The sequence below is a fragment of the Suricata suricatta genome, chromosome 16, assembly GCF_006229205.1.
Source record: "Suricata suricatta isolate VVHF042 chromosome 16, meerkat_22Aug2017_6uvM2_HiC, whole genome shotgun sequence".
Classification (NCBI taxonomy): domain Eukaryota; kingdom Metazoa; phylum Chordata; class Mammalia; order Carnivora; family Herpestidae; genus Suricata; species Suricata suricatta.
The window spans coordinates 31,334,786-31,347,083 of NC_043715.1; the positions used below are offsets into that span (position 1 = coordinate 31,334,786).

General features: G+C 46.8%; 1 long non-coding RNA gene across 1 annotated transcript; it reads left to right on the forward strand.

Moving 5' to 3' along the window:
• Window positions 1-3,232: 3,232 nt before the first annotated feature.
• On the forward strand, window positions 3,233-9,244 carry LOC115280914. The gene is made up of 3 exons (XR_003903991.1): window positions 3,233-3,689; window positions 6,958-7,084; window positions 8,565-9,244. It is a non-coding gene; the product is annotated as an uncharacterized LOC115280914 (long non-coding RNA).
• Window positions 9,245-12,298: the final 3,054 nt, after the last annotated feature.

Genomic DNA, 12,298 nt, shown 5'->3' on the forward strand with positions numbered 1-12,298 from the left:
CACCTCCCTTTAGTTGTGACAACCAAAAACATGACCTGGTAGTCCCAGGGGTTGGAGGGGGTGGGGGATGTGAAGTTGCCCCCAGTTGAGAACCGTGACTGACACCATCACATTGGGCTGTATTAATTATTTGTCATCAGCACCAGCTCTGAGCTCCTTCCCCGCCATGGCTGTGTTTATTCATTTCTGTGGCACACGGTGGGTGTGTGGTGTTGGTAGGAAACACAGTAGGTCTCCGGGTCAGGTGGACTTTCTGCACTTTTGGTACCTTTGTCATCCCTTTGGGATAAATATTCATTCATTGCTGATGAGTGCTGGGGACCTCTGTTCTGGGGACACACTGAACAATGGGGACCGTCAAGGACTGGTACTCACCGTCCAGTGGGAGCAGGCTGGTAAGGGGAGATGAGTAATAAATAAATGGACAAGTGAGCAAGATAATTTCCAGCAACAATCAGCTCTATAAGGAGAATACTGAAAGGGCCAAAGACCGAGAGTGCATAGAACAGAAGTGTCTTAGAGGGGTGGCAGGGTGACCTCTCTTGGAAGTTGACATGAGAGCTGTCATTGAAACTTAGTAGGAAGACAGAAGTACTTTTATATTTTAATTTTTATTTGAGAGAGAGAGAGAGAGAGAACAAGTGAGAGAGAGGAGCAGAGGGAGAGAGAAAGAGAAACCCAAGCAGGCTCTATGCTCAGTGCAGAGCCTGACTTGGGACTTGGTCTCACGACCTTGGGATCATGACCTGAGCTGAAACCCGGAGTTGGACGCTTAACCAACTGAGCCACACAGGTGCCCCAAAACTTAGTGGGAATGCAGAAATACTTCAGTAAGTAGTCATCCTTGCTTTTTCATCTACCTCCTAGTCTGGCACTTAGTAGGTACACAATAAAGATTTATCAGTAGAGTGAATGCTGTCTCCTGTCCATGCAGAGACCGTCGGGGTTGCAAATACCACCCTTTAAGCTCAATCGGTAGCTCAGGAATTATCACCCAGTGAATGGGACATGAGAGCACAACACTTGTGGGCAAAGTCTGAATCAACTCCCGAATCATCCTGTCTCCACCAGGTTCTATTTTTTACAAAGCGAGTTTCTCTAAAATAGACTAGACAGTAATCTCCCCTCCAAATCAATCATTTAATCACACATCAATCATCATCGTCACTGAAAACCTGAAACCTGAAACCGCATCTATACACTCTGGCCATTTCCCAGCCCAGGTGTGAACCCCAGGACCGACTGCAGGGGGGGGAATATGTGAGCTTCCCACCCAGATCTACCTTGCCGATCAAATGTGCTCCAAGGGCAGGGTAACATTACCATTGTGCCCGGATAAGAAGGTCCCCATTCCGGCCCCCACCCCGCAGCAGGGGGGAAGGAAAAAGAGCTTAATCATTAATAACACTAACTTGCATTTCTAGAGCCTTGAAAATGAGAATTTTGCCCTTTTTTCCCTGGGAGTAAATTGGGTCAGAGTGTTCCCAGAATTTACATTTCAATTAAAAATACAATAATAACACATTGTGCGAATAGTGAATGATTCCGACTCAGGGGAAGATGACACCGCCCGCTACTTCGTTAATGAAAAGCCCCCTTCATTCGGACGGGCCACACATCAGCGGTCACAAATCTCCTGTCTTGTTCTGGGTCTGGCGGGTGGAATGGGCAGGGAGGGGTGCGGCTGGGGGAGGTGAGTGAGGCACCGCGGGCCTGCTGGGGCTCTCAGGGGAGGCCCGCTGTCCGTCTGTCCGGCAGGGCAGCACAGCCCGGAGCCGGGGCATCTGTCCTGACCCCAGTCCACCTGTCAAAACTGATCCTGACTCTGCCTTTAAATCAAGTCTTTAAAAGCGGGTTTGTTTGTTTGTTTGTTTCTTTTTTTCTTTCTTTTTTGGTTTTTGTTATTTGGTTGGTTTTACGTCTTTTTTTGCTTTTCTAGGCAATAGTGGTGGCATCCGAGAGTTTGCCACTGACCACCCCCATCCCCCACCCCAAGGCCTTTGTGAGTGGATTTAACTTTAAAAATATCCCCCAGCAGCCTCTGGAATTGGAATCTGAAAGAGACTTGAGCTCACGGTTGCACTTAAACCCCAGTGCCTGGTATGGCCGCAGCTCCGAGCAAAAGCGATTTGCAGGTCGAAGGGGTGCTGGGTGCGGAAGGACCACCAGGGCTGTCTCTGAGAAGGCCCTCTGCCTCGCTGACCGTTGGACTTGGTCTAGAGGTCCCCCAGACATGTCCCTTGATCTAGATGCACGACGCACGAGGAGCGGGAGGGGGAATTGCCCCAGCAGGTGTGGGCCTTGGGGGCTGCCCCCAGGACACTGCAAGGAGCGGGGGTTGCCTGGCAGACACAGACTCAAGTGTTTGCTCACGTATTGTTGCTGAAAACAAATAACCCAGTGCAATCTTGTTTTCATCAGAAAACGACCTTTACGTGTGGGGAAAGAATATCACTCTGCACCCTTTATCCCGGGCTGGAGGAACCTTCAAAAGCAAGCACATGAGCAGTGCACGGGCAGGCGGCAGTTGAGGACCATGGATATGTGGACACAGAACCCCAACTGGAAGTTTTCAATGGACCCCTTGTGGGCTCAGTGACTCCCATCCATGCTAGGCCAGGTGAGGTACCAGGGAACATATGAAGCACAATGCAAAAGTGGGTCGTTGCCTTGCCTTGCATGTTATTTGAAATCTTTTAGTGGATTAAATATATAATATGATATAGTATAATATAATATAATATAATATAATATAATATAATATAATAATGTAAATATCCAAAAGCATATACTGAAATGAAATACTTCAATTACTCAACTACCTAGAACACTGGAGTCTTGACATGGACACAAAAATAAGTGGCCTGGGATGTCTTGTTCCTGCAAGCAGGCCACGAAGAGATGGGCTCTGGCCTCAGGCCACCAACACCCACATCTGGGACATAAATGTCATGCCCTTCACAGCCTTGAGGCTTGTCTTCTCTCTCTCTCTCTTTCTCTCTCTCTCTCTCTCTCTCTCTTTCTCTCTCTCTCTCTCCTCCCCTCTCTCTCTCTCTCTCCTGTTTCCAAATCAGTGAAGGAAGACAAAGATCATGGAAGTTCAGGCCTTCAAGTTTTGAGGTTTAATAATTACCAAGAGTGTAATTAACACTACCGATAATAACACTTCGTTAACTGTGATACTTGTTTTATCCCAAAATGTGGGCCAAGGAACGTTGGGTACAGATAATACACAATGGTGACACTCATTAACATTGGTCAATTATTCCTTTCTTGTTTTAAGGACTCAAGCCATCTTCCAATACGCAGCCTGACGCTGAGAACGAGCCACAGCCTGCTACCCGAGTGCACAGGCTTTGCGGGTCACGGTCTTCATTAGCCTGCGTTCCAAGACTGTCCTGCTCGGGCAAAGGATTTGAATGTTCATCACTTCTCAGAGGACCTGTCAACTCCAGTGAAAGCACCGGCAGACAGCTTGTGCCCTAAGATTCTTTTGACTCTGGTCTGTCAAAATCCTCGCTTTGCTGTTGCCACCAATCCTGAATGGAAAGATTCTCTTGACGACCGAACTTCCGATTCTCAGGGGATCCTGGCCTGCTTTCCGTGCTCGGAGACACCACCAGAACTCTGCCAAAGGGATCATTTCCTTTCCTGCGGTAACAGCGAACTCAGCATTGTCTGAGCACCAGGTAGTGTGGGGTCGTGGTTTGGGAGCTCAATCTCCTCAAAATAGAAAGTCAGCCTTGAGGGACGGAACTTTAAACTGGTTTGAATGTGATCTCTAGGGAAAATGTTATTTTGTTTTAGTTGTGTTCGATTTTTGATTTATTTTAAAAGTTGTATCAGAATCATACATCAATATTACTTAATACATAACTGCAGGGCATTAGACTTATAATGAAATGCAGACCCCTTGGTCCACCTGAACCCTGCAGGCCCCAAATTCAAATTCTCTGAAGCAACCTCTGTCGATTCTTACAGCAATTTCTTCTGTGTTTTTTCTCTCTGTCCTTTTATTTTATTTTTATTTTTTTAAGTTTATTCATTTTTGAGAAAGAGAGAGAAACCAGAGTGGGAGCAGGGGAAGGTCAGAGACAGAGGAAGACACAGAGTCTGAAGCAGGCTCCAGACTCTGAGCTGTCAGCACAGAGCCCGACATGGGGCTTAAACCCATGAACCATGAGATCATGATCTGAGCTGAAGTTGGATGCTTAACTGACTGAGCCACCCAGGCACCCCCTCTCTGTACTTTTAAAAGGCACATGTATGTTACTGGTTCCTGGTTTTTCTCACATACCAAGTAGTTACTATTAATTTCCAAATATGAACAATGGGCAGTCTTTTAGACCACATCTTATTCACACGTATTTCCTTTTCATTCCAACTTCCTGCCATGGGTCTGTTGTATTTTTTTTATTGAATCGAGATTTAGTGTTTTCATTATGATGAATGGGTCAATATTATTCCCAGCTTTGTCGGGTAGCGTCTTAGGGTGTCATTCTCCCCTGGCCTTTGCCTTCTTTGGCTTGGCTTTCTGTGAATGTCTGGGTGACTCTTCCCATACCCTCCAGGAGCTCTGTACAAAGGGCCTCAATCCAATTTTACACCCGGCCACACCTGTCAGTTAACCTGTCAGTTCCATTTTTTCCTGGAGACATCCCTCCTGGAGCCATCCCTCCTCCTGCCCATCTGATCCCGCGGCCCCCTCGGCCTACAGCACAGCTGTCACTGGGCACTTCCCTTGCTGTTGTCCTGGGCAAGAGCCCCTGTGCCTGAGTCTCATGTCTTCATCTTTCTTGATTTACTCCCTTGTCTTGGTGGAGCACATCCTCTGATATGTTCCTGAGAAAGGGTGCATGTTTTTGACATCCTTGTACCTTTGTAGAAGCCTTGATTATCTGCCCCAACTTTGGATTGATAGTTTGGCTGTGTATAAAATTTAAGCGTTGAAGTAATTTCCCTTCAGAATCATAAAGGTACTATTCCATGGCTTCTAATGTTGTTGCAAAAGTCTGTTGCTTGTTAAGAAATCCTGTTAATTATTAAAAATAAAGAATTCTTAATTCTTCACATATGTGACCCGGTTATGCTGGTGTTTTGTTTCGTTTCTTTTTTTCTCTCTGGAATATTATAGCCTCTTTTATTTCTGGTGCTCTGAAATGTCATAATGATTTCCCTTGGTGAAGTTGTCTGTCCATTCCTTCCATTGGGTTTGCCATGGGGCCAATCAATCAGAAAACCAAAGTCTTTAGTTTTGGGGAGATTTTCTTGTATTATTTCTTTGATAATTTCCTCCTTTCTGTACCCTCTGGAATTTTTTTTGGTTTTGTTTTGTTTTTGCTTTTTTGCCTCTGGAATGTCTATTATTTTTTTTTAATGTTTATTTATGTTTGAGAGACAGAGAGACAGAGCATGAGCAGGGGAGGAACAGAGAGAGAGGAAGACAGACTCTGAAGCAGGCTCCAGGCTCTGAGCTTTCAGCATAGAGCCTGATGAGGGGCTTGAACTCAGGAACTGTGAGATCACGACCTGAATTGAAGTCAGAAACTTCAATGAGTGAGCCACCCTGGCGCCCCTGGAATGTCTATTGTTTAAGTGGTGGACCTGAAACAATCCCCTTGTTTTCTTATTTGCTCTCCATCTTTTATTTTTAACCTTCTCCCTGTTCCCCGAGTGTTCCTTTTTATAGCTCTGTGTTCCTATGTCGTGGACATAATAACTTTTCTTACCTGCAAATAGCAGAAGCTGTAGTGCCCATGGTGTCCCCAGGGGCCTTACCATTTGAACTCATGCAGGCCCAATACCTAAAAGATACAGGTAATAAAACGCTAAGGATTTGTTTTTGTTGTTAGCTGCATTTTCAACTTTTAGAATACATGCCTTTTTTTTTAGTTTATTGTCAAGTGGTTTCCACATAACACCCAGTGCTCATCCCCACAAGTGCCCTCCTCCATGCCCATCATTGCCTATCCCCTTTCCCCCTCCCCCATCAGCCCTCAGTTTGTTCTTGGTATTCAAGAGTTTCTCATGATTTTCCCCCATCCCTCCTCCTTCCCCTCCCCATGGTCCCTGGTTAGCTTTCTCCTGTTCCACTTATGAGTGAAAACATATGGTGTCTGTCCTTCTCTGCCTGACTTATTTCGCTTAGCATGACACCCTCGAGGTCCATCCACGTTGCCACAAATGGCCAGATACCATTCTTTCTCATTGCCATGTAGTACTCCATCGTATATATAAACCACATCTTCTTGATCCATTTGTCAGTTGATGGACATTTAGAATACAGGCCTTTTAAGGAATGTTAGGACTGATATTATCATCAAACTTCCCAAAGGATACACTTCCCATCTTTTGCTGGGATGGAGAGGAGTGGTCCCTGGCAGGAAGTTGGTGGGAGCGAGAATCTAGGGCTCTGTGAAAGCATTTCATTTTCAGGTTTTCCTTTCCTTTTACTGGTTTTAGCCCTTTCACCTTTCCAGGAGGCTTACCAAGGCCCTAATGGTAAGCACAGCTTATCTCTTTGTGTCCTTTATCACAGACCTAATTAACCTATTTTCTCACTAGTCTCTAAAATTTGGTTGACATCTGTCATTTGCTGTCTGCTCTTCTGTTCTTTCTCTGGTCCTGTGGATATATGCCTTTTTGTTTTTTATCACTTAACTACCATTGTATCAGGGTTTTAGAGATGAGCAGAGTAAAACGTTTGTGTTTAATCCACCATGAACTCCCATTGTGCTTATTTTTATCATCATAGTCTATTTATGGCATGCCGTATTGGTTTTCCAGTTGGGGCAGTGATAAAAAGTTTTCCTTAAAAATAAATATGCCCCTCTTTTCCTACAAAAGTGAGTTTAAAGGAAAACAAATACATAAGATGCGAGGTATGGCCCGGATCGTGACGGTAATTTGAAAATGACAGAAATTTGAGATTTATGGAAGCTCATTCATTTGTTGCAGCAGGTAAGACAGAATCATCTGTGGGGCTCCCTTCTTGGCCACCCCAGGAGGGAACGTTGATATGATGCCCAGATGCTCACTGGATTCATAGTCAGGTGACACCACTACCCCATACGTCAAGGTCAAGGTAGGTATGGGAATGTATGTCCCCTGGAATTTTCCCCAAGACAAACTTCAGAATGGGTCCATGGGAAAGTGGGCTGAAGTTGGGAACACAACCAAAGTGAGAGAAGGTGGTTTCTGGCCACTCCCCACAGATCCTGACCTGGTCAGTTAGCCCAAGGGGCAGCATGGCTCCTGTCCCACTGGGATCCATTCACTGGGAAAAAGAGAGCTCTATCTAGGGCCCTGCTAACAATTGTCCCCAGTCACATTCACAAGGTAGGCCCTAGAGGCTGGTGTAGGGGCTGCCTCTGGGTGGACCTGCATTTCTGCATGTACCACACACCGGCTCCCGACCGCTGACCAATAGCTATGGAAAATGGCCCCTGTGTCCTGTAATGGAATATCTAACTCCCAAGACCCCCTTCATGCTTCATTTCCCCCTCAATCTCAGCACACTGGACTGTATCCACTCCCTTACCCAGCAGAGAGCCCTAGCTGTGGGCAGTGGGGCTGGTCTCCTCTCATACTTCAGGGAGGTGAAAAAGGAAGGGCTTCACCTCCACTCTGTGTAGAGTAGATGGGCAGAAGCAGAAAGCTGGCCAGGGATGCTCGCGTGCTGTTTGCGCATGTGGGGTTGCGATTAAGGGGCATCGATTAGTCTTTGCATCTAGTGAAAGGAAATCATTCCTGCAGCCGCCGCAGTTCTGGTTGCTGATTGCCTGGGGGTTATTTGTTTATTTAAGTGAAGGAAGTAATGGGCAGTGGAGATGTCTGAAAATTGCCTGGGTGTGTTCCCTTTTTGCTTACCTGTCCCTCCCGGGTACCATTACTCTCCAGCACCTATTGCGAGGGTGATTTCGCCAATCTGTCTCTGTTGGGTTAAATCAATCAGCTCCCAGGCTGAGTGATGGGAATGGCAGCAGAAAGGGGCTGATTTGATCCTTAGGCATGAGCTGAAGGGTGAGGAGGGGAGCCCCGTCCTTCCTGGGACCTGGGTGCTACCTCGAAGGTATGCAGTCATCAAGGCAGGCGCGGTTCCAGCTGGAAAGGAACTCAGGACCTTAGGTGGAAAGAGGAGGCCACCTGGACGGGGTTTGGGGGTCTCTTTATTCCAAGGTAACAGCTTCATGGTCACCGGCTCTCCATTTTGAGTTTCAGGAAAAGATTTGTTAGATAAACGTTACTATAAATACTGGCCTGACCCAACGGGCTTATCGTACAGACAGGGCCACTAAGCCTCTGAGAGATGAGTGTTGTGATACCTTCAGTCTGGTTTTTGGTTTAGGCAATTGTGTTTTCCAAAAATGGCCATGGTTATGTTTCAGGCTTCCACATGCTTTTTCCAAATTTTTCTGGTCACTGTCAATATGTGGGGTCTAGTTCCCCTCCCCTCGATCCTGGACCTTTGACCGACTCTGTGAACAGCCCGTGGTGGAGGCCAGGTCAGAAAAGGTGGAACGGTTTCCTCCTGGCTTGCCTGCTCCTTTTCTCCACCTCTTTAGATTTGTGCGTGCCTTTCAAGGTCCGTGCGGCCCCGTGAGAAGTCTGGCTACCCTGAAGCCACCATGCTGAGAGATCTCGGGGAGAGAACACCTCAAGAGATGGTCCAGTGACTCCAGCTTTTCCAAAGCCCCAGCTGGTCAAGTCCATGCACCAGACACATGAGTGAGGAAGCCTTCCAGATGACTCCGGCTCAGCCTTACTGTCACATGACTGTGACGTATGTCCACCCCCACCTCCCACGCAAAACCTGCCCAGATGAGCCCAGTCACCCCGCAGAACTGGTAGGGATAATAATACACCATTGCTGCTGCTTTAAGCACAATCTTGTGGCCGACTGCTACGCAGTGACAGGTAGCCAGGACATGTTGCACCTGCTGTGAAATAGGATGATCCGACATCTTCACCCCTTGAAGAAGAGCTCTAGTATTTTCCTATTCCCCATTTTCTCCTCTCACATCTGTCTGCCTTACAGAGAACAGTTGAGTCTGTAGCCTTGGATTTTCTGAATAAATTCCTTCCATGCCTTCACTTGCTCCAAAGGAGAAGATTCCAGCTGGGCTTCACATCGGACTTTTCTTGAGATGGCAGCGTATTTCAAGAGGGGATGTGAATGTGGGTTAGAGACTGGCTTACTTTTCAGGCTGTAAACTTTCTTGAAAGATAGATTTCATCTCTTTGATAGACGCTTATTAATTTCTTACTAGTCACTGTCTTGTTCCCCCCCTGCCCCGAAATGTCAAGGCAGGTAGAGTTTAAGCCCTACTTTCAAGGGACTTTTATTCCCCCGGGGAAATGGAGCTCACAGTGACTAACTTCCGGAGGTGATGGGATGTGACCCGTGCTAAATAGAAGTGGAAGCAAAGTGATGTGCAATGTTGGAGCAAATGACAAGAATCTGGGTAGGGATTGGCCTGGTGGCATGCACGCGAGGAGAATATATGCCAGACAGAGAGAAAACGGGAGTAAGACGCAGATGTGGAATTAAGTTTTGGGGGATTAGGGGGAAACTATGGAGAGGAGTTAAAAGTGACAGGTGAGATTAGTAGGGAAGAGAAAAGAACTATAGAAATAGGGAGGTAACATCAGAATTAAGCATTTTCGTTTGTTGAAAGTCTCTAATGACAGTCAGGAGGGAGTGACAGACTGGGAAAGCGATGACTAGGTACACCATGATGACTAACACGCCCACAGAGAGGTTCTCAACCTTCTAGTAATCAACAATATAAAAAGTAAAACACGTAGGTAACATTTTCTAACCATCGAGCTTGGTCTCTCAAAAATAAATAAACATTAAAAAATTTAAAAAAAGATTGAATAGACAATTTTTTTCAAAGAAGACACCCAGATGGCCAACAGACACATGGAAAGATGCTCAACATCACTCATCATCAGGGAAATATAAATCAACACCACGGTGAGACATCACCTCACACCTGTTGGTAGAATGTCTAAAACCAAAAACACAAAAAATAACAAGTATTGGTGAGGACGTGGAGAAAACGGAACCCTTGCACACTGTTGCTCGAAATGCAAACTGGTGCAACCACTCTGGAAAACAGCTGGAAGGCTTCTCAAAAAATGAGAAATAGAATTACCATGATCCAATAATTCCACTACTGGGTATTAACCCAAGGCAAACAATACTTTTGAATACTAATTCAAAAACATACACGTACCCCTATGTTTGTTGCAACATTCTCTATGGTAGCTTAGATATGGAAGCAGCCCAAGGGTCCATCCGTAGATGAATAGATAAAGAAGAGATGGTGTATCGATAGCACAGAAAAGAACGTGATCTCGCCACATTCTATCCATGTGTGGATAGAATGTGATCTATCCACAACATGGATAAACCTAGTGGGTGAAGGGTGGGCAAAATGGATGAAGGAGATTAAGAGCACATTTACCTCTATGAGCACTGAGCAATGTGTAGAAACGTTGAATGATTATATTGTACGCCTGAAACTAACATAACACTGTCTGTCAACTATCCCTCAATTAAACAGAAGAAAAAATGGAATAACACCAAGCATCGGTAATGACGTGGGCCCCCAGGAGTCTCCCTGAACCGCTAGGGACATATGAACTGACAGAGCTACATTGGAGAGGGGTCTGGTAGCCCTTCTGAAACGGAGTATGCATGCGTAGACCTCAGGCTCAAGTCATCTCAGCCCTGGCCTCACACCCAGAGAAACTGTCCCTCAGGAAGAGGTACGGAAGGATGACTCTTGCTGCACAGTTTCTGAGGCAGGGACACGGCCCAGTGGCCCAGCCCCAGAGCAATCCAATAGGTCAGAAGTGGATGCCTGTGGAAAAGAGTCGGCATTGGGAAAGGGGTAAACCCCTCTTAAAGACCTGGAGTTTGGTGGGAAAAGTAGGTGACACAAAGAATTCCCTAGCACCATGCCGTTTATATTAGTAGAGAACACAGACACACCAAATAGCACCATGCATTTTTCTAAGGCACACGCATGAAAGATACGCATCCAGCAGGTGAGGAGTGACGCTTATGAGGAGGTGAGGGACCGGTGAGCGGATCAGAGATTTGAGCAAACAAAACACCGGGGATAGAGTCAACCACTTACCTGAGAGTAAACTATTTCAATTCTTTGTACTTGAATTTAGAAAGAACAACCGGCAAGAACGCAATAAAAACAACACCTCGTGAAAGTAGGGGTCAATGGATGTGTTTTGAATGTGTGAAGGCAGCCACACGGGGTGGGTAGCTTCAAGGCCACTGTCATTTTAGAGACCAACAGGTAATTTGTGTTCCTCCTATGCTGCGTGCTCCTGTGGAAGCTTCTGGAGGCTTGCAGTCCATCGGGGGCAGATTTCCATGCAGCCTGGCTAAAATGGCTTGGTGCCTCTAGAGGAAAGCAAGCATTATCTGAAAAATTCACTTCTGTTAAACGGCTCTTCCTCTGACAGGGGTGGATAAATGAAGCATTCCTGTAATTGTATGTAAATGGGGCTTCTAAAGTGCTTGAAAAGTTTGGTGTCTGGAGCTGGCTAAATGTCACCCCCTGCAAGTTTCTTCACCCTCTTAATTTGCCTGGTAAATCCCTTTTTTTCAGAGTGTGAATTACAGTAAAAGAGGTTTATCTCTCTGGCGTTCTGTCAACCAGGCCTGGGGCGCAGGACCAGCGAAATGATAATGGATGCTGGCGCTGGCGACCCCTCCACCTCGCTGCCGGCATCCCAGTCATCAAAGAAAGTTGAAATGAATTTCCGCAGTTTTAGCATTCAGTAGACACGCTAGAAACGAGCCCTTGAACGTTGGCCATCTGCGGGTGGTGGCGCCACGTGGACACTCGATTCGGTCAGGGGCCTGGCTTGCCAGAACACCCACCCCCGCTGCCATGGGGTCACGAGCGGCTCTGACGTGTGGGACCTGAAACGGTGACCTGCTGGTTCGTGGCGCTTTCCTGGGTTCTGTCTTCTCGGGGTGGATTAAAGACGGCCACAGATTCTTGCCACTCTGGGAAATGGAGTCTATTTCTCTGCCCCTTGAAAGGCCCGCCTGGGGCTGCTTCACCCCTAGACCATGACAACAGTGACGAGACGCAGTCCAGGCTTAGCTGTTAAGAGCACTGGTGGCTTCCCCTGTGGCTCATTGGTAGCACCTCGCTCTTGGGATCCAACCAGCACGTACTGAAACCCAAGCGAGCACCACCAGCAGGTACTGAGGCCCAAGCGGGCGCGTGCGGGGAGAGAGATGGCCCAGGCCGCCAGC